This window comes from Sciurus carolinensis, chromosome 9 (genome assembly GCF_902686445.1).
Source record: "Sciurus carolinensis chromosome 9, mSciCar1.2, whole genome shotgun sequence".
Classification (NCBI taxonomy): domain Eukaryota; kingdom Metazoa; phylum Chordata; class Mammalia; order Rodentia; family Sciuridae; genus Sciurus; species Sciurus carolinensis.
In genome coordinates this window covers 101,603,241-101,623,002 of record NC_062221.1, presented here as the reverse complement: position 1 = coordinate 101,623,002, position 19,762 = coordinate 101,603,241, and the positions used below count along the sequence as shown (strand labels likewise).

At 33.5% G+C, this 19,762-nt stretch overlaps 1 protein-coding gene and 1 pseudogene across 6 annotated transcripts in view; one reads left to right on the top strand and one right to left on the bottom strand.

Moving 5' to 3' along the window:
- Htr1f (5-hydroxytryptamine receptor 1F) overlaps positions 1 to 19,762 on the top strand; it is a 161,945-nt gene that overhangs the window by 115,465 nt on the left and 26,718 nt on the right. For 2 of the 6 annotated variants that reach the window (XM_047563035.1, XM_047563039.1), the window contains one exon: positions 16,104 to 16,156. The exons of 2 other annotated variants lie outside the window; for them this stretch is intronic. The gene's annotated coding sequence lies outside the window, so the exon portion shown is untranslated. Of the gene's footprint in view, positions 1 to 1,627; positions 1,724 to 16,103; positions 16,157 to 19,762 lie in introns of those variants that run through there. 2 more of the 6 variants (XM_047563038.1, XM_047563040.1) reach the window with 2 other exon arrangements.
- LOC124992343 (succinate dehydrogenase [ubiquinone] cytochrome b small subunit, mitochondrial-like) lies at positions 3,918 to 4,398 on the bottom strand (annotated as a pseudogene).

Here is a 19,762-nt window from a genome sequence, read left to right as displayed (position 1 = left end):
CTACATTACATGGAGTCTCAGGGTAAAAAGGAGTCTGTTGAGTCATTGCCCATATAGCCTGTCCTATAACATTTCCCCATCACACCCATCACACAACAAGAAAATAATTAGTAAAACAAGCAACAAAAAGATTCTAAAGAAATGCAAAATAAGACTGGTTGAGTCACAAAACACTTTTTTAAAATAATACTTATGGAATCTTAATTTATTAATATTTGTGGCAGTACTGGTATATATTAATTAATATAAATTATGCAAATATTGATATTTGAAGAGCTATCTGAGAAATAAAACCTGAAATCAGCACTAGGGGAGTCAAAGGATTAAACTTGATATTACATAATAAATTTTGAAATGTCTCAAGGTTATCATTGTAAAAAATCAATTATACCACACACAAAAATAATTCTGTTGTATTTTTCAATACAGTCCTTATTACTGTATATTTATGTGATTATAGAGGGTAAAGAGATAAAGCTAAAACTGCAATGTCCATATTTTTCCTAGTCCATTGTTTTGTTTTTAAGTTCCAAAATTTTTGAGATGTAATAAAGAAATATACCCAGAAGAAACTGTAATCTTCCCACAAAGAATGTTACAAAAAAATATCAAAAGTAGTTTTTTTTGTTGTTTATAAAATAAAACAGATTTTTCTAACCTTTCTAAAATCAATTGTTTATTTACACCAAGAAAGTCATAGGAATATACCTACTATGCATGAATGAAAGAATAAGTGATAATTCATATATACATGTTATTAAGTCTGAGGAAAATGTGGAAAGGAAATAATAGGTTTTGTCCCTAAATATTAAGTAGTTAGTTTTATGATTTGATGGTTATGTTGAAAATTATTTTGAATTGCTCAAGGAACACATTTCACCTTTAAGTTTTTCATTCAATGAGTATCTTCAAACCCCTTTTTAAATGAAATCTTTACTTCAAAATCAGCAATTTATGGTATTATTTAATACAGGTGTTCCCAAATTTAGGATGGTATGACATGATTTTTTTCACTTTACAATAGTGTAAAAAGGATATGTGTTCAGTAAAAATCATATTCTGAATTTTTATCTTTTCCCATATGCAGTACAATACTTTCTTGTGATGAGATGGCAACAGTGAACCAGGAGCCCCCAGTATGACAGTGAACACAAGGTTAAATGAGAAATACGCTATGGTGCTCTGTGTTGCTAAAGTTTGGTAGTGTTTTAGTCAGCTTTTGCATGGCTGTGCCCAAAACACCCAACAAGAGCAACTTAGAGGAGGAAAAGTTTATTTGAGTTCATGGTTTCAGAGGTTGATCTGTTCCATCGCTCTGAGCCTGAGGTGAGGCAGAACATCATGGCAGAAGGGTGAGTCTGAGGAAGGCAGCTCAGGACATGTAAACAGGAAGCAGAGAGAGCTTCCTGAAACCCCACAGGAACCCCAGTGACCTATTTCTCCAGCCACACCCTACCTCTCTGCAATTATCACCCAGTTAATCCCTATCAGGTTACAATTCTCAAAATCTAATCATTTCATCTCTGAACACTCTTGCATTTTCTCACACATGAACTTTTGAGGGACAATTCATATCTAAACCACAAGTAGGTTACACGTAGGAATACATTTTCAACTCGACAATGGGTTTATCAAGACATGACCCCCTCAGAAGTATAGGAGCACAATTTTGGGGAGTAGGGGTTGATGCTTCTGGGGATGGAAACAAAGGTCTTCGTCTTAGGTGAGTGCTCTACTATTGTGCTATACTCCTAGCTGTACAATTATTTTTGCCTTTGAAGTAATATTAATGTCATCATAATATTTTCTTTTTGTCATTCATTCAATTTGCAATTTGAACTACTGGAAGGACTCTGCTAGATGGAGATTTTTTGTCTTGAAGTTAGATTGTACAGTACAGAGGAAAATTGGCTTCAATAGATAATTTAAGATGATGCAATTATATATAGAATGTTGAAATAGTTCTCTTTTAATTGACAAATGAAAAATACATGCATCCTCTCAAAGTCTTAAATTGTAATTGTTTAGACTAAAAGGAAATTTTACTTTGCTTTTATTCAACAAACTTTAGAATTATTGTCATATATACTATTAGATAAAATCATAACATTTAGAAAGTTAGGAACATTTATGTTAGCTATAGCCATACATGTCAAAGGCACAGAAAATACGAGAGAGACTCTACAATATGATGCTTAAATATTTGAGTTCCTGGAGTTCAAACAGTCAACCACAGTCACTCTGTGGTTTCAGGTTTTCGGGTAAAATGAGATAATAATAAACACCTGCTCATTAGGATTTTGGTGAAGATTATTTGAGCTACTGTGTATGAGAACTAAAGTGCTTGACACAAATTAATTGCTCAAAAAATATTAGCCATAATTATATTATTATAATAATTGTTTATCAATAAGTACAGTTACTATTGAATTTGATTATTGAAATGCTAATATTTTCCCCCAATGAATCCAAATAGACTTGTGTGAGATGTTCCTTTAAATTTGAATTGTCAGTATCAAACCTGCTAATTTAAAAAATTTATTAAACTTCTCTTATGCATGGCTTTGTCAAAGAATGAAAAAAAAAGATTTGTATATGGTATTACTAAGCTTCTTAGAGTCTTATCTCCTTGAAAAGCTACATTTAGAAAAGCATTAAAATTTTAAGGCTCATCTTATCATCCTAGAGGAATAAATAATAGTAAATATAGCACCCTTCCATTCTAAAGTTTCGGAATTTTATGGTTAAATTTTAGTTTGAAAATTGGGTCTGTTCCCAATTTTCAGAGCAGCCTCGTTGGTTATTATGACACTTTCTGAAAACTAAGTGAATTTAAAAGACCAAAAGTCAAAGATCCTTCCTTAAAAAGGGAAAGATTATAGAATAGAGGCTTCAAGATATTGTACTGTGTCCCAAAATTGATTTCTTTGTCCTGTTAAATTACTTCTCATTATATCCATTTATGCATACATTTATACTCCCAAGCTAGATGAAGATTTGAAGAAAGTTGTATTTTAGTTCTCCTGGCAACTAACATACTTTTTAATATACTGCTCTCTTAATATTTATATTTTAGGACTGTCCTGTGAAGGTTTTAAATTTTTTTTTTAGTAGAATACATTTTTTATTATATAGCATTTTAGTTTTCTAAAAAAAATTTCTTTTCATGGACTGCATTTTCTTATTACCAATTCCCACAGTTGGAAAATAATTTATTATTTTTAGTTTTATATTTGAGGGCAGATTATTTTAGGACAAGTGAAACACATTTGAGGACTAAATCTATTTAGAATTTGTAATATTCTGATATGTCTACAAGGAAGACATCTTCTCTAACCAGATCATCTCTAAATTCAGAAACTCTCCAATCTTTCCTTCCTAGGATTTAGAAATCTATAATCTGAGATTTTATCATCTCCTAATTTTAAAGTTTCCCTAGAACATAAAACCAGTAGCTGGTTCAACTGAACAGAGAGTGAAGTTTCCAAAATTAAACACTATTTAATTTTTTGTAAAGTCTTTACTCATGAATTAACAGTCTTTCCCTTTATCCACTATTTCAAAGACAAAAGCAGAAATATGATCATATGTTGATAATAATAAAGCTGAATTCTCTTTATGAGAGTGACAAAAGGCAAAAGCTCATATGTAAAGTTCAGTTATACTGTGAGTCTCATAAGCTTGAACATAACTCATTAACTTACTAGGATGCAGAACTGGGTCTCATAATTTCTTGGACAGACTTCCTCTCAAACCTTTTCCTCAACAATTAAATTCTAAAATAACCATGTGATTAGGAGAAGATTTGTCCACCAATGAACTTATCTCTTATTTCCTCCTTATTGTGAGTTGAATGGCATGAGAGAGCAGAGAAAAAGAGGCATACGATCAATTCTTAAGGTATTAAGTCAGAAAGATCAAAGCTTCCACAGTATGACAAGAGCTATGCAGATGCCCATGTTATGACTGTTGAAATAACAAAGCCCAGCAAAGGTTAAAGCTGAGAGTGCCAAAAGGCCTGCCTTGGTAGCTTTCTACAATGCATCCTCATGAACATAGTCAGTAGCAACTTGTTCAAGGCCCCAGTGACTATGGAGAGTGAGGACTGTAGCCAAGAAGTAGTCCATTGCAGAGCAAGGATTCAAATATCCAGCTAGAATCAGGTCCAGGAGCAAAACACTGACAACCCTCTCATTGGTCCAGGGAAGAGATGCAATCTTGGAACCAGAATGGCAGTTTGGTGACAGGTGAATGTGCTGTGTTCCACTCCATCCTGTGGTAGGTTGGTCCTGGAGAAATGCTGAGATATGAGCAGATCTGACTACTGGGTTTTGGAGAAACAGAGTTTGGCTCTCCTTGAGTACCACAGATGACACCCAGCTTCAAGACAACCGCCATCAACCCTTGGCAAGATAATTTACTTCTGTTGTGTGTGTGTGTGTGGGCTCAAAGTCGTCCATCAACCCACAAGCGGTTATGCCAAGGCTTTAATTTTTAATGTTATGTTTGCTTTTTAATAGCAGAACTAATAGCTATGTTACAAAGCCTCACTTTAGAAGTACTAAACAGACTTAATAATAACGCTTTAACCAGGCACAGTGGCACATACCTATAATCCCAGAGCCTTAGGAGGTTGAGGCATGAGGATTCCGAGTTCAAAGCCAGCCTCAGCAAAAGAAAGGCTCTAAGGAACTCAGTGAGACCCTGTCTCTAAAATACAAAATAGGGCTGTGGATGTGACTCAGTGATTGAGTGCTCCTGAGTTCAATCCCCGGTACCCCCCCAAAAAAAACACTCTTAAAGTTGTGAGTCACTAAAACCATAGTCTGAGTATATTTACTAAGGTCTGCAAAAGAGAAAGTATATTTGTTTCCAGATTAGTTATATAAATTATTCTATTTCAAACCAAATTGTATATCTCTTAAAATTCCATCATATTTATCTTAGCATGGCTATTAGATATGAGAATTGACAGTTAATATTAAAGAGACATCTCTTTAAAAACCAGACTCCCAACTTGATAAAATGTGTATATAAATTTATTCTTCAGAGACAAGTTTGTGTTCTTCAGACACACACACACAACAGAAGTAAATTATCTTGCCAAGGGAAAAAAAAGATCTTTTATGCACTTTCTTTTTAGCACTGTCCTACAAATAATTCCATTCTAATTTCTAAAACATGATTCATTACTTAAGTGCCTGTACCTCTGACAGCTCAGTCAGTTACTAATAGTGGCTTCAGAGTGTGAATCTACATCTTACGAGAGTCATTTTAGGATGTAAACCCATGCCTCTCTATCTAATTCTTAGAGAAGATGGACTCTTTCAGAAAGATAGGCTCCTGTGAAGGACTTCAAATTCCTTCAAGCCTGACAGAGATGTTGGGGGTGGAGGTGGAGAAACATCAGGAAAATGAAACATTTCCATGGCAGGTTAAGAAGTCCAGATGAAAGAGTCATCTCTTTTCTATGGCCCACAGAGCCAGAAGAACCAGCTGATATTCCCTTCATTTCTTATGACTACTTCTAGACTTTTGCTCTCTCATCATGACTTCAAAATCCCCTCCCTCTTGAAATCTGTACTATTTCCTTCATATCAACCTTCCTGCAACCATCCTATCTATGGACCTATAGTTCAAAGGCCAAGGGTTATAAAATCAGGGTTGAAATCAGGATGTCTCTGATTTCATTTTCTTCCGGATTGATCCCAGACTTATGAAACCAAGAATGTCAATTGAACATGCTCAAATCCTCCCTGTCTCCAGTTCCCCTTGATAAGGATTCAGCCAAGAAAATCATGGGAAACACTACCAATTATTTTTTTTTTTTACTCTTGTGCCAATAATACTGAGTGCAAGAAGAATCAGTTTATACCCAATCTCTATAATTTCAGACTATATACTTTTTATACTACTTTTACATAGTATCCAGATCATATTATTTATGACTAACATCAAGAACAACAGCAATGATGCTTTAGAGTTTATTACGTGCTAGGTACTCTATTGTTTAGATGTACTGTTTAACTAATTGTCTCAACAACCCTCTGTGACAGATAATGTTTCTATCCTCATGGTAAAAATGGGCAATGTACACACAAGAAGGTCCACAGCACCCAATTTACTAAAAAGTATCAGTAACTTACATCAGATTTTTTAAAACAGATTTTATTTTTAGAGCTAACCTACATTGATACATCATTGTCACGGGGGGTGGGGGGACATTGTTTACCTTAAGGTTCATTCTTGCTATTGTACATTGTGTGGATTTAGGTCAATGTATGCTGACTGGTATCCACCATTATAGTAACATGCAGGGTAGTTTCACTGCCCAAAAAAATCCTCTATACTCATCTATTCATTCCTCACGCTCTCCTCAACCTGGGCAATCATCCATCTTTTTACTATCTCCATTGTTTTGTGTTTTCCAGAATGTCATATAGTTTGAGTCATATAGTATGTATCCTTTTCAGATTGGCTTCTTTAGTTGGTAACATAGATCTAAGTTTGTTTCACATCTTTTCATCACTTGATAACTTATTTCTTTTTAGTACTAAATACATGTCCATTGTCTAGATGTAGCATAGTTTATTCATTCACCTACTTAAGAGCATCTTGGTTAAGAATTTTTTTTTTTTTTTTTTTTTTTTTTTTTAGCAGTGTATTGCCTAACAAGCTCAAAGCCCTGGGTTCAATCACCAGTATGGTGGGGGGAAATGTTATCAACTTCAACAAATATAAAAGTAGAAATTCTGAGATACAGGCAAAAAGAAATTTAACAGATTGACAGGTGTGTAAATATTCTCATTTTACATAGTAGAGAGTCAAAAATGTTTTTTGTTGTTAATGAAAGAAAAGAAAATTGATAGGATGTTACCAAAAGCCTCAAAAATAGTCAAAGAAAATTTTTGAATACTAATATAAATATGTATGGGGCTTAGGAGTTGAGCTAAAGGAGTGAATAGACTAAACCATCTTTTTCTTTAATTTTTTTTTTTTTTTTTTTTTAGTTATAGATGGACACAATACATTTATTCATCTTTTTTTATGTGGTGCTGAGGATCAAACTCAATGCCTCACATGTCTAGGTAAGGGTTCTACCACTGAACTCTAACCCTAGTCCCTAAATCATATTACGATAACAAAAATCAACAATTCATTTCTGAATTGATTTTTTTAAAAGAGAGAAATTTAATAATCTTTCAACTCCTTCTCATTTTTTTTAACTCCAGCCTAGATCACGCCTGTATTTGTGAATCTTCAGTCTTTATAGTTTCTCCAAGATAAACTGGCTCTACTCTATGCTAAACTCTGCTTGATGAGTGTTCTGGGTGTGACTATCTCTGTTTATTTTATGCCTAACTCTGTTTTATGGGGAGAGGGACCTTGCCTTATCTCCTTTATTGAGAATAGTTTGCATAAGATAATTATCTCAATTTAAAATGCAAAATTATTTGAATTTTAATACTTGTATACACCCTGAATCTATCACCATGATCAAAATATACATTTAAACCACCATCAGAAGATTCCTTGGGTCTCCTTGCAGTTCTTTCCTACCTTTGTCCCTGGACCCAGAGAACCACTGATCTGCTTTTTGGCATCTATATTAGTCAGCATTTTATGATAATCACAGAAAAAAATGTACCCCTCTTTATGCCTGACTTCTTTAACTCAGAATAAAGAGTTTAATATTCTCCAATGTTGCATGTGTCTGTTTGCTGCTCTGAATAATGGATAATATTCAATTGCATGAGTGACATGTCTTGTTTACCCATTCACCTATGAATATTCAGATTGTTTCTGGTGTAAGGGTATTACAAATAAAATAGATTATATATTCATGTACATGACTTTTTGTGGATGTGTATTTTTATTTCTCATTGGTATTGACCTAGAAATTAAATGACTGGTCCACATGACATGTATATGATTAATTTTTATGAATGTTAAATAGTTGTTCAAAGTAGTTGTACTATTTTATATTTCCATACTTAGTGTATGAGAATTTTGTTTGCGTCATATCCTCACTAACAATTGGTATTTTTCATCTTATTTGTGGTAGCCATTCTAATGAGTATGATATGGTATTTCCTTATCATTTTAAATTAGACTTACCTGATGACTTTGATGTTGAATCATATTCCCTGGGATTTGTGCTATTCAAACATCTTCTTTTATAAAGCATCTGTATTTCATGTTCCCTTTGAAAGATAAGTTATTTATCTCCTTGAATTGTGAACAATCTGTATAAAGTCTGCATACACCTATTTTGTCATTTTGTCTTTTGGATATTCTTTCCCATTCTGTGCCTTGACTCTTTCTTAATAGTATTTTTCTGAAATCAAAAAGCTAAATCCCTGATAAAGTTCAATTTAATGATTTTCTTCTGCTTAAATACACCTTTTTTCGTCCTAGGAAAGTTTTGCTTAATCTAAAATGGCTAAGGTTTTCTCCTATTTTTTATTTAACCCATTTTATTAACTTTTATGTGTGCAATCCATTTCATGTTTGTTTTTGGTATCTGTGAAGGGTCATATTCATTATTTTTCACATGAATAGCCAAGTATTTCAAAGACTTTCCTTTTCCTCAATGGATTACCCTTGCACCTTTTTCAAAAATAAATTGAAATAGGGCTGGGGTTGTGTCTTAGATACAGCGCTCACCTAGCAAGTACGAGGCATGGGTTCACACTCAGCACCACATAAAAATAAATGCATAAAATAAAGGTATTGCATTCATCTACCACTAAATTTTAAAAATAGCTTTAAAAAATTGAAATATATATATGGGTTTATTTTTAGGCCCTTTATAGTATTCCTATTGCTTACATGTTTAACCTTTTACCATTACCACTGTGTCTTCATTACAATAAGTTTAGAGTAAGTCTTGAACTCAAGAATTATACATTCCTAACCTATGTGCTTTTTAAAAGCAGGATTAGCTTCCCATATGAATCTTAGAGTCTGCTTGCCAATTTCTAAAAACAATCTCACTTGAATTTTTCTGGGACTCTATTGATCAATAAATTGGGGTATAACTGACATCTTAATTTTTCTCACTCTTCAAATACATGTCTTTCGATTTTTTTTGATCTTTAAATTTCTCTTAGCCAAATTCTACAATTTTCAGAACAGATGGTTTGCATATTTTTTAAGAAATTAATTCCCAATTTTTTTGTTTTCAATGCTCTTGCATTTTAAAGTTTCATTTAGCAATTGCTGGTAGTATATAAAGCTACAAGAGATGTTATTAACTTCTACCCTGTAATATGGCAAAATTGTCTTATGATACTTGATTTTCAGATTCTTGTAGATTTTCTAAGTAAACTAATATATCATCTGCATATGGTGGTAGCTTTATCTCTTCCTTCCAATACTTATGAATTTGCTGCTCTTATTTTTTTGGTTTTATTTGGGTTTTTTGTTGTTGGTGGTGGTGTGGTGTTTGGTTGGTTGGTTTGGTTAGTGTGGTTTGCATTTTTGCAAGATCTGTGGCACACAGTGTTGGAGATGAATGGTGATGAATGGCAAGCATTGTTGCCTATTCCTAGTCTCAGGAAAGTAACACTGAGACTTTCTCAAGGAAGTGTGATGTTAGGTGGAAATTTTTTTTTTATAGATTGTCTCTGCCAAATGGAAGAAATTCTCTTTTCTTCATACTTTGCTGAGTTTTCAGCATGAATGGATTTAAATTCTGTTAAATATTTATTTCTGAATCTATTGAAATTACAGTGTGGCTTCTCTCCTTTATTCTGTCAGTATGTTAGATATAGTACATTGATTGATTTGGAGATGTTAATGTAATTTTGCATTCTTGAGATAAATCTCACTTTGCCATGATGTGTTATCTTTTTTAAATATTACAAAATTCAATTGCTTACATTTTGGTAAGGATTCTAACACCTGGACTGATATTGGGCCTTTGGGTTTTGGTGTCTTTTCTGGTTTGGGTATGAGGATATTGTTGAATTCACAAAATTAGTTTGAAATGTTTACCTTCTGTCTACTGAAAACGTTTGTATAAAATCTACTTTTAAATTTATATTTTTTTTATTTTTTAAGTGTTTGGTAGAAACACTTGTGAAAGCATATAGAATTAAGGGTTTTCTTTATGGAAAAGTATTAAATAACTCAACTTCTCTCATTAATTTAAGAATTTTCAGGTTATTTATTTTAATATTTTTAGTGAAGTATGGTGATTTTTGGCTTTTGCAGAAATGGTTCATTTATCTAATTTGTCTAATTGGTTAGAATTTTCCCAATATTCTCCTATTATCCTTTTGATACCTGTATGATTTGCATAGAAACCCCATCATTCATTTCTTATGTTGGTAAATTTGGTTTTATCTTTTATTTTTTTGTGACCAATTTTAGAATTTTATCAATTTTCCTGATCTTTTTCAAAGAATTTGGACTCTGTTAATTCTCTTTATTTTCTCTTTAAAATTACTCTTCCCTGGGTTTCTGTGATGTATTCTCTTTGCTACCTTGCCTTCTTTATCCCTAATGCACTTGGGTCCCATCTGCTCCACAATTAGAGGTGTTCCCCCAGGATGCAATGTTAAAACTCTTCTTATTTTATGCTTTTCTTTTGACTATTTTATCCATTATCATGTTCTCTACCATCATCTCCATACATTTGGTATATGCATCTTCCTTTTCATCTCTGAACCTTCTTCAAAATTATATATCCATATTTGTAACTGCCTGATGCCAACAAGTTACTTCAAAGTAATTCCAGCACCTCAAATTGTTTCTAAATACAAATACCCTGAGGCCTTACACAAACTATTGACTTGAGTTAAATATGTATATATTGTATGTGTAGTCCAACATGACCAATCTTTCACTCAAACTGAAAACACTGTTATTTTGAGGAAGGCAATAGCACATAGTAGTTAGACTGCAGATTCTAGAGCTGGACTCAGTTCAATGCCTGCTGAGTCACCATTTTCGCACGTGTAGGATAGTAATAGTGCCTAAATTCTACTATTATAGGAGAATTAAGTGAGACTGTGACTAAAACACTAATAGTTTAAACTTTGTCAATTTTTAATTCTTCCTTGCTTCCTGCATCTATTCAGTTCCACAGCCTAGCACTTTGAGTTCTTTGTGTTTGCAACTCAGTGTTAATGTCACTGCTGTGATTTATTATTTGCTTTTAAAATAAGATTCATAATATATTGTTTTCATAACAAATCTAATAAATTCCTTTCCTCTAATTTTGCATGTTAACAAAAATTCACATCCAAAATTTAAAAATAGTTTGAAAAATATTATAGTTACATCAAGAAAGTGGTAGTTTATGAGACCTCTGACAAGTGTTGGTATGAAACAAGTATGAGATATAAAAAATGCATTGATAAAAGGATTTACGATATTGATTTGGAGATAATTCATGCTGTTTCGATAATGTGATTTTCTAATGGAATGATTAAATCTACACTGGGATGTGATGGGAGACCACCATGGTTTTTGCAAAGATTATGAATTTTATAGATTAAATAGGAATGACTCAGTAAGCTAACTAATGAATTAAATACATATTTTACCCCACTGAATACAAATATCATTTAAGTAGGAAAAGAGAGCAAGTTTTAACTTACTCATGTTTTATCTGAAAAAAAAAATTCTTCTACTCGGCAGCTATTTTTAAAAACTGAGTCTGTTAAACAAAAAGCAACATTAACACATTTTCTTGCCCTTCTTTTTTTTTTTTTTTTTTTTTTTTTTTTTTTGTACGGGGCACTTAACCGCTGAATCACATCCCCAGTCCTTTTTTATATTTTATTTAGAGACAGGGTCTCACTGAGTTGTGTAGGGTCTCACTAAATTGCTGAGGTTGACTTTGAACTCTCAATCCTCCTGCTTCAGTCTTCTGAGTTGCTGAGACTACAGATAAGTGCCAATGCTTCTTCTCGACTTCTTTACAAGCACATTTATATGCTCTCCTTGATCTCTAAAAGCAATGGTTCTCAACTTGACTGCACATTAGAATCACTTAGGTAGTGTTTTAAAATTCCAATGTCCATGACACACTCCAGGTCAACTAAATCAGAATTTCTGGGGTTGAATAACAGGATTCAGTGTTTTTTAGAGGTCCCTAGGTAGTCAGGCAGCAAATAGAGAATGGCTGCTTTGTCACCACTTTGATAAGCTTTCATTTATCTCTTTGGATGGTTATCAATTGACAATTTGGAAAACAAACTAGATGAATCACCAAAAGAAGCAATCATGAAAGTGTCAGAAAATAGTAGCTGTCCAGGTGATTAATAAAGAAAAGAATCATCTCTGCTTTAGAATGGTAAGGGAAACAATTTAAACAAATTCTTGTGGGGTCAGAAAAAAATATGGATTTGAAGCCTCCAGAACAACTTCTCTGTGTGGCAAAAAAAATCATTACAGCTGAATTCACTGTTTTCTCATTTTGTAATTTGAAAATCAGAAAATAAAGGAAATAGTATAAAAGAGAGGAGTTAGAACCCGAAGAGAAATGAGAAGTTAACACAAATTCTACCATTATGGTAAAATGTGCTAAGGTTGCCAAATAAAATAGAGATCACCAAGTTAAGTTGAATTTCAGATGAACAACACATATTTTATCAGTTTAAGCATGATCTATGCAATAACATAAACTAAAAAAATTATTTATTGTTTATGTGAAATTCAATTTTAACCATTCCATCTCTTTTTGTCTTCTTTTGCTAAATCTGGCAATCTCAATGAGCCAAATATTTAAATTGCATTAAAAAAAAGATATACATTGAATATAAGCAATGAAAATAGATAATTTTTTACTATTCAGATATTGATACACTAGGATGAAAAAGAAAAAAGGGGAAAGAAAGAGAGGCAATTTGGAATTTTTGCACAGAGGTGTTATAAATTAGGTCCTCTTTGGAAATTCAGACTAGTTGATTTGGCAGCAACTTAGAATTCTGATGTTCAAGGGGAAACAGAAAACTAATAAGCACATCCTAGATATAGATTGTATTAGCTATTCATGTAAATGGAGCTTGATAGTATGCTAAATAGTTATAAAAGTTAATTTAAACTATAATTTATTTTTAAGTCATAAACACACAAACAACTTTTATTTGAAGAAGTTCAAATTTTTTTAGCATAAAACTAAAGGTAAGATAAAAGAAAAATCCATGTGCAAAAAGAAAATATGAACATTGTTATATTTGAAAATATGAACATCATTATATTTAAGTCAGCATGTGAGAATTATACAAAAGGCTATTCCTATATTTAAGAAAGGAAGCTAAATGTATATCCATTTTGTTAACTCTTTCATTATAAACATAATAGTTTTTTAAATACTTACATTAGCAGGATATGATGTCAAAAATACTTTTGAAGACTAAGGGATGTAAATGGAAAGCATAGCTCAACACCTTATTTTATTATTTGTACCCCTCAGTTTTATCTGTACAGAATTTCTGAAGTATCTAATGGGAATAAAAGTCATAAATACACAATGTAACTGACAATTTACTTTTTCTTTGCTTGGAAATAGTGTTTAAAAATGATTTTCAAAATTAAAATAACTGATAAAGTTAATTAAATTATTAATAAAAATAATTTAAAAATCAAATTGTTTCCAAATAGCTCTGTAGATGGAAAGCCATGATTCTATAGTTCAGAACAAGAATTTCTGGGTTAATGATCTTTCAACGTCCGTGGAGTTGAAATGATTTAGAGAAAACTTCTATGCTTGCTCCTCAGAGTCAGGGATCTTAACCATCTCTAAATTTGTGTCAGTTTTTCCAAACCTATTAATAATACATATGTTCTGTCTTCTCAACTAAGTCATAACACCTTTGGAAACAAGGACTGTACTTAGCTTTTCTTCTTTTTTAAAAAAATTCAGTTGTATATGGACATAATACCTTTATTTTATTTACTTATTTTTTTATGTGGTGCTGAAGATGGAACCTAGTGCCTCACACACACTAGGCAAGTGCTCTGCCACTGAGTTACAACCCCAGCCCAGTTCTTATTATAGCCCCAGAGCACCAGGTTTCCTACTTGGTGGGTCTTCTCTTATTCAGAGATTAATACTGAGAAATCCAGTGAATTTTTTCTTGTTTAGCTTCAGGAACTTTCTCCAGTGCAGGCCAGTTTTCTTCCATCCCTTCCCTTCCTTACAGTAGTACAGTACCTGAGTACCCAAGTCAATTTTTTTTTCCCCTTAATACCCACACAGGTCACTTGAAGCTGTTTTACCCTAATATTGATTGCATAATGGAATACAATGATCATGGTTCTCTACTTACTTCTATTTAAATATTTACATTACCTCTCCTAAAAGAAGCAAGAAGAAGAGAAGGCAGGCCTTAAACAGACTGACACTATAAAAAGCAGATTAATTAGAGTAATTTCCTCTGAAAAATTACACTGTCCTGACCAATAGAAAGTGATCTTTAGATGAAAAATCAGCCATATTTCAATGATATTGGGACTACAGTGGTGCTAATTGCCAAAAAAATCATGGCCATTGAGTATTCATTTGATATAGTTTTCTTCTTACCTTAGAAGAATGCCAAGATATTCAGACTCTCACAGGGAGCTGCTAATTGCAAATATGGATTAAAATGTATTTATTGCATTTTATAATACAAACATGAAAATACAGCATAGCCCTTATCCTTAATCTGAATCCTCTTACCTTTAACTAGATCTATAAGCTAAAGTAAGTACTCTACTAACTCTGATGTCATTTATTTATTCTGGTCATAAACATGCTATTAAAAATCTTCAACAAGGAAAATCAATAATATAATAATTCAATACTATAGATTTGACATTTCAATTTACTTGACATAGTTTGGAGTAATTGCCCTTTCTCTGAAATTCTTTTTATGGTCCCTCTCCCCCTGCCATAGTTCTTGACTTTAGTATCCTAAAAATATCTGACAACACCTTCTAAAACTCTCCCCTCAGAATGAGCAGGGAAATTCTGAGCAAATGAACTGCTGGAGAAGAGAAAGGTTATAAAACTTTGGAGACAGGATTTTATATGATTTGGTATGCAAGCAGAGAGAATTAATAAAGGGACAAAGAGGCCAAGAAAAATGTTCATGAGAGAGATCGCTGGGACTGCAAAGAGGCAATCCCATTTTCCTGTTCCCTTCCCAGTGTCCTGAATGACCCACCACTGCCTCATTTCCTGCCTGTGCAATACAAGGTCACCTGTTGATGACCTCCTTTTCTTATGCAGGTTTAATTGGATTTCCTTTTGGAAAAGCAGTCATTAACTTCATAAAGCCATATTAATTCAGTTAATAACATAACTTGGATTAGTGACATGTATTTCTATGCAAATATGATACATTATACTATCTTCTAAAAAAGTTCTAAAAGGAGTTCCAAAATCTGTTTGATAGTCATTTTCTATGATTTTTTGTACAATTCACTTACTTTTTCATATGTATTACAAAACTAAACATCTGTCCAAGAGAGATGAGTAATGTTAAATTATGAAATAAAAGAATGGAAATTATAAGATTGAACCACTTTATATAAAAGTAAGGCAAGATTTGGAAAAAGATATGTCACTTCACTTTGGACTTTCCAATAGCCAAAATGCATTTTCATAATATGCTAGCTTCTTAAAAATGAACTCAATAGACAAACTCCAAGGATGTTAAATAATGATGTCTTTAGAGTAACTTGGATCGCACATGGTGAGTAATAACTTTTGCAAGACATTTTGAGGATACTAAATGGGCACAGAAGGATCTTATTCTCAAAACACTAATTTTAAATGGCTTGCATAAAATTTAGGAAGGGGATATTAAGGCAAGTAATATCCATATGGCCGTGAATTGTTTTTCAAATACATACCAAAAATTGATAACTAAGACTATCTCTACTCAGGTTAGAGCCACATCTGCTGAAATCGCTAAATGACTGCCTCTTCCCTTAACTTCCCTGCATCTCAGATGATCTATTACTGAATTCTTTACTAAAATGTCCTCTAGGGCCTGTTATGTTTGCCTTCTCCCTGGTATGGTAGGACTAAAGAGAATATCTTTGTTCATTCAGGTTGCTTTAACAAAACAACACAAACAATGCAAATTTATTTCTCACAGGTGTGGAAGCCAAGAAGTCCAAGATAAGGCAAAGCAGATTTGGAGTCTGTCTGGTGAGGGCCTACTTCTCATTTTCTCACTTCAACCACACATGATGGAAGGGCCAGGAGGTCTTTTTACTTTTTCATTTTTAACTGATACATAAAAACTTTAGAAAGTACATATTTATGGAGTACCATGTAATTTTTCAACACACGTACATATTTCATAACATTTAAATCAGGTTAAACATATTTATCTTCTCAAATATTTTATTTCTTTATGGTGAAAATTTTCAAAATCCTTTCTTCTTGTTCTTTGAAATGTACAATATATTGTTGTTATCAGTAGTCGCCCCACTAGGGCACACCAGAACGTCTTGCTCCTATCTGACTGCAACCCAATTCCCATAGATCAACCCTCCTTCCCAGCCTCTAATACGCCCTTTCTACTCTCAACTTCTGAGATCAACTTTTTTATATTCCACATGAGTGTGGTCATGTGGTCCTGGTATTTCTGTGTCTATTTTATTTCACTTAACATGATGATGAAGGATTTTTCTCGAACCTATTTTATAAGGGTATTAACCTCATTCACAAGGGCTCCTCCCCCAAGACCTAACCACCTCCCAAAAACTCTACCTCTTAATACCATCCCTTCGGGACAAGGTTTTCAGAATCTGAATATTTGGGGTGACATAAAAATTTAGACCCTAGTAGAGAGGCATCTGGACTATTTTATAATTAGCTTCTGAATCAGGCTTTTTCCTACTTTTATGAACCTTTTTATCCAAAAGTGAAAATTGATTGCTGAATATGGCATTTTGTTTCTATTGAATATTGAACTTTATCTCTGATAGAAAAATAATGGTCTGTCACATGGACACCTTTTGCATTTTGTGATTTCTTATCATTCTTTATGACAATTGACATTTGGCAAGAAATGGTAAATGAATTAAGTTTTAAGTTGATGGTTCAACCCAAATGATAAAAACTTCATTACTTATCTAATAATTAAAATAAATACTTGCTGATTAATTTATTTTTTATGCTTTTAAAAATGCATAAGAGATATTTGCTTTGATAAGGTTTAATTTCTCAAGTCCATTAACTCATAATTAATTATTCTGCTTGCTGAACCTACAAATGAGGTTTACTTTTGAAATCACTTAAATGATTCATTGATTTTTGAAAACTCCTGATACAGTACTATGACAATAGTAACCTAAATTATCCTAGTGATAAATTAAATTTAAATAGAAATGAGTCAAATAACATTTATTTAAAGTTTCTTGCTTATAGCACTCATGTTTGTGGTTTTAAAACCCCATTTGAGCAAAAACTTCCAGACTTCAATCATCAGGTATATTGAGAAAAAATGCTAAGAAGTAAGTAGATATTTTAGATGAATTTAGCTTCCTGGGTATTATTACAGACATTTTATCACAGCAGAATACCATTACATGATCCAGGTAGACTTTGTTTCAGGAATTATATTATACTTTAGATGAGTAGAAATATAGATATGAATAAAAGAAAGTGACAAAAGTGGTCAGAATCTGAAAGGATTCCCAGATTGACATCAGTCAGTGTACAGACTGCAGAAATGAGATGAAAGGTCACCTTCTCCACTGCCCAGCCACCTCATCCCTCTGCTCCCAGCTCTTTTCAGCTTCCATTCTTCAATCATTAGAAGTCAGGAGGCAATCTCTGCATTCTGAAATTCTGCCTCACACCCTTTGACCCTTCAGGCCCCTCTGCCATGCTGGTTACTTCTCTGCTCCCATAAAACCCAATCTTACTCTGCTTTTTTGTAACACTCAGCATACCACTTTAGAATTCCACTCTAAGCTGAGAGAAAGGAGCTTCTAGGATAGTGTCAAAAAGCATTCTGGAGACTTCTGTGGACTGAAGAACAGCACTGAGGGGGACATATGTATGGCAAAGAGGAAGGTTGAGATGCTATTTCATCCTGCTGCCTCACCACAAACCCAGCAAAGGTGGCTGCCTTGGGAATGACTGTTTGTTCAGATGATAGAAAAATATTCATTTGACAAATATTGATTGAGCTCCTACTGTATGTCAGATACTGTTCTGGTAATGTGGAATATATCAATAAGCAAAACAAAGATCCTGTTCTCAAGTCAATTCCTCTAGTATGTAGAGACAGACAAAAACATTGATAATAAGTGAGGATGTATTATAAGGGATTATAAATGGTAAGGAAAAAAGAAAAATTAAAACTGAGTTAGGATGAAGGAAGAGATGCCATAAGGAGGATGAGAGGTAATGTAGGCTGCAATTTCAAGTAGAATGGTGGAAATTTGAACAAAGATTTGAAGGAGGTGATTGAGTTAATTAACCAAGTATTTATCTCAGGTAAGTTGCCAAGAACAGCCAGACCACTAGTTGTACTCAAGCATCCATCAAGATTTCCTGGGGTAGCAATTAAAACAGAGATTGCTGGGATACACTGCCAAAGTTTTGGGTTCAGTGTATTAAGGGTGGAGATAAGAATTTGAAATTTCTAGAAGATGGCAGCTGATGATGATGCTGGTAGTCTAAGAATGACACATGGAAAATCACTAAGCTAGAGGAAAAGCCCACAGTGGGAATGTACCAGAGAAATGCAAACGTTTCTTGGAGGGAAGCCATTCTGAAAGAATTTGACTCCAGAGTGGTAAGTGCAGAGGCAAAGGGCTGAGCAATGGAAAATCATGAACTGAGGAGCCAATTTTAGTGATCAACTGAAGAAGAGGAGAGGACATATGAGCTCTGACTGAAATTCTCACTTCCTCCTAACCAATCAAAGTCACCCTTTAGGTCAAGATACTGTCTTCTTCCCTTGTGGTTTAGTTAGCTTTTTCACCACTGAGATGAAAAGACCTGACAAGAATGACTTTAGAGAGGGAAAAGTTTATTTGCAGTTCATGGTTTCTGAGGTCTCAGTTCATAGACAGCTGACTCCATTGCTCTGGGTCCGAGGGGAGGCCAAAGTGTGTGGAAGAGGAAAGCAGCTCAGAACCTGGCAATCAGGAAACAGAGAGCTCTGTTTATCAGGTACAAAATATAAACCGCAAGGGCGTATGTCCAGCAACCCACCTCCTTCAGCCACACCCTACCTGTCTACAGTTACCACTGAAATAAGCCATTCAAAAGGATTAACACACTGATTATGTTAAAGTTCTCATAATCCAATCTTTTCACCTCTAAACTGTCTTGCATTTTCTTATGCATGAGCTTTTGGGGTACAAATCATTTCTAAACCATAATATCTTACAATCTAAATTTTTTTTTAATTTTAATAATGCATTTTTGTTTTTGTTTCTGTTTTGGGTTTTTTGGTACCTGAAATTGAATCCAGGATGCACAACATCCCCTTTTATATATTTTATTTTGAGACAGGATTTTGCCAAGTTGCTTAGGACCTTGATAAATTGCTGAGGCTGGCTTTGAACTCACGATACTCTTGCCTCAGCCTCCCAAGTTACTGGGATTATAAGCATGTACCACCATGCATGGGAAACAACACGTTTTACTTAGTCCAGTATATCCACAATATTGTTTCAGTGTATAATCAATATAAAAATAGTGATAGATATTTTTGCAATCTCTCTTTTTGCAATCTAAATTTATTTCCGATTGGCGTCTAGCTATTTTTCTTCTACTATCCTCAACTCC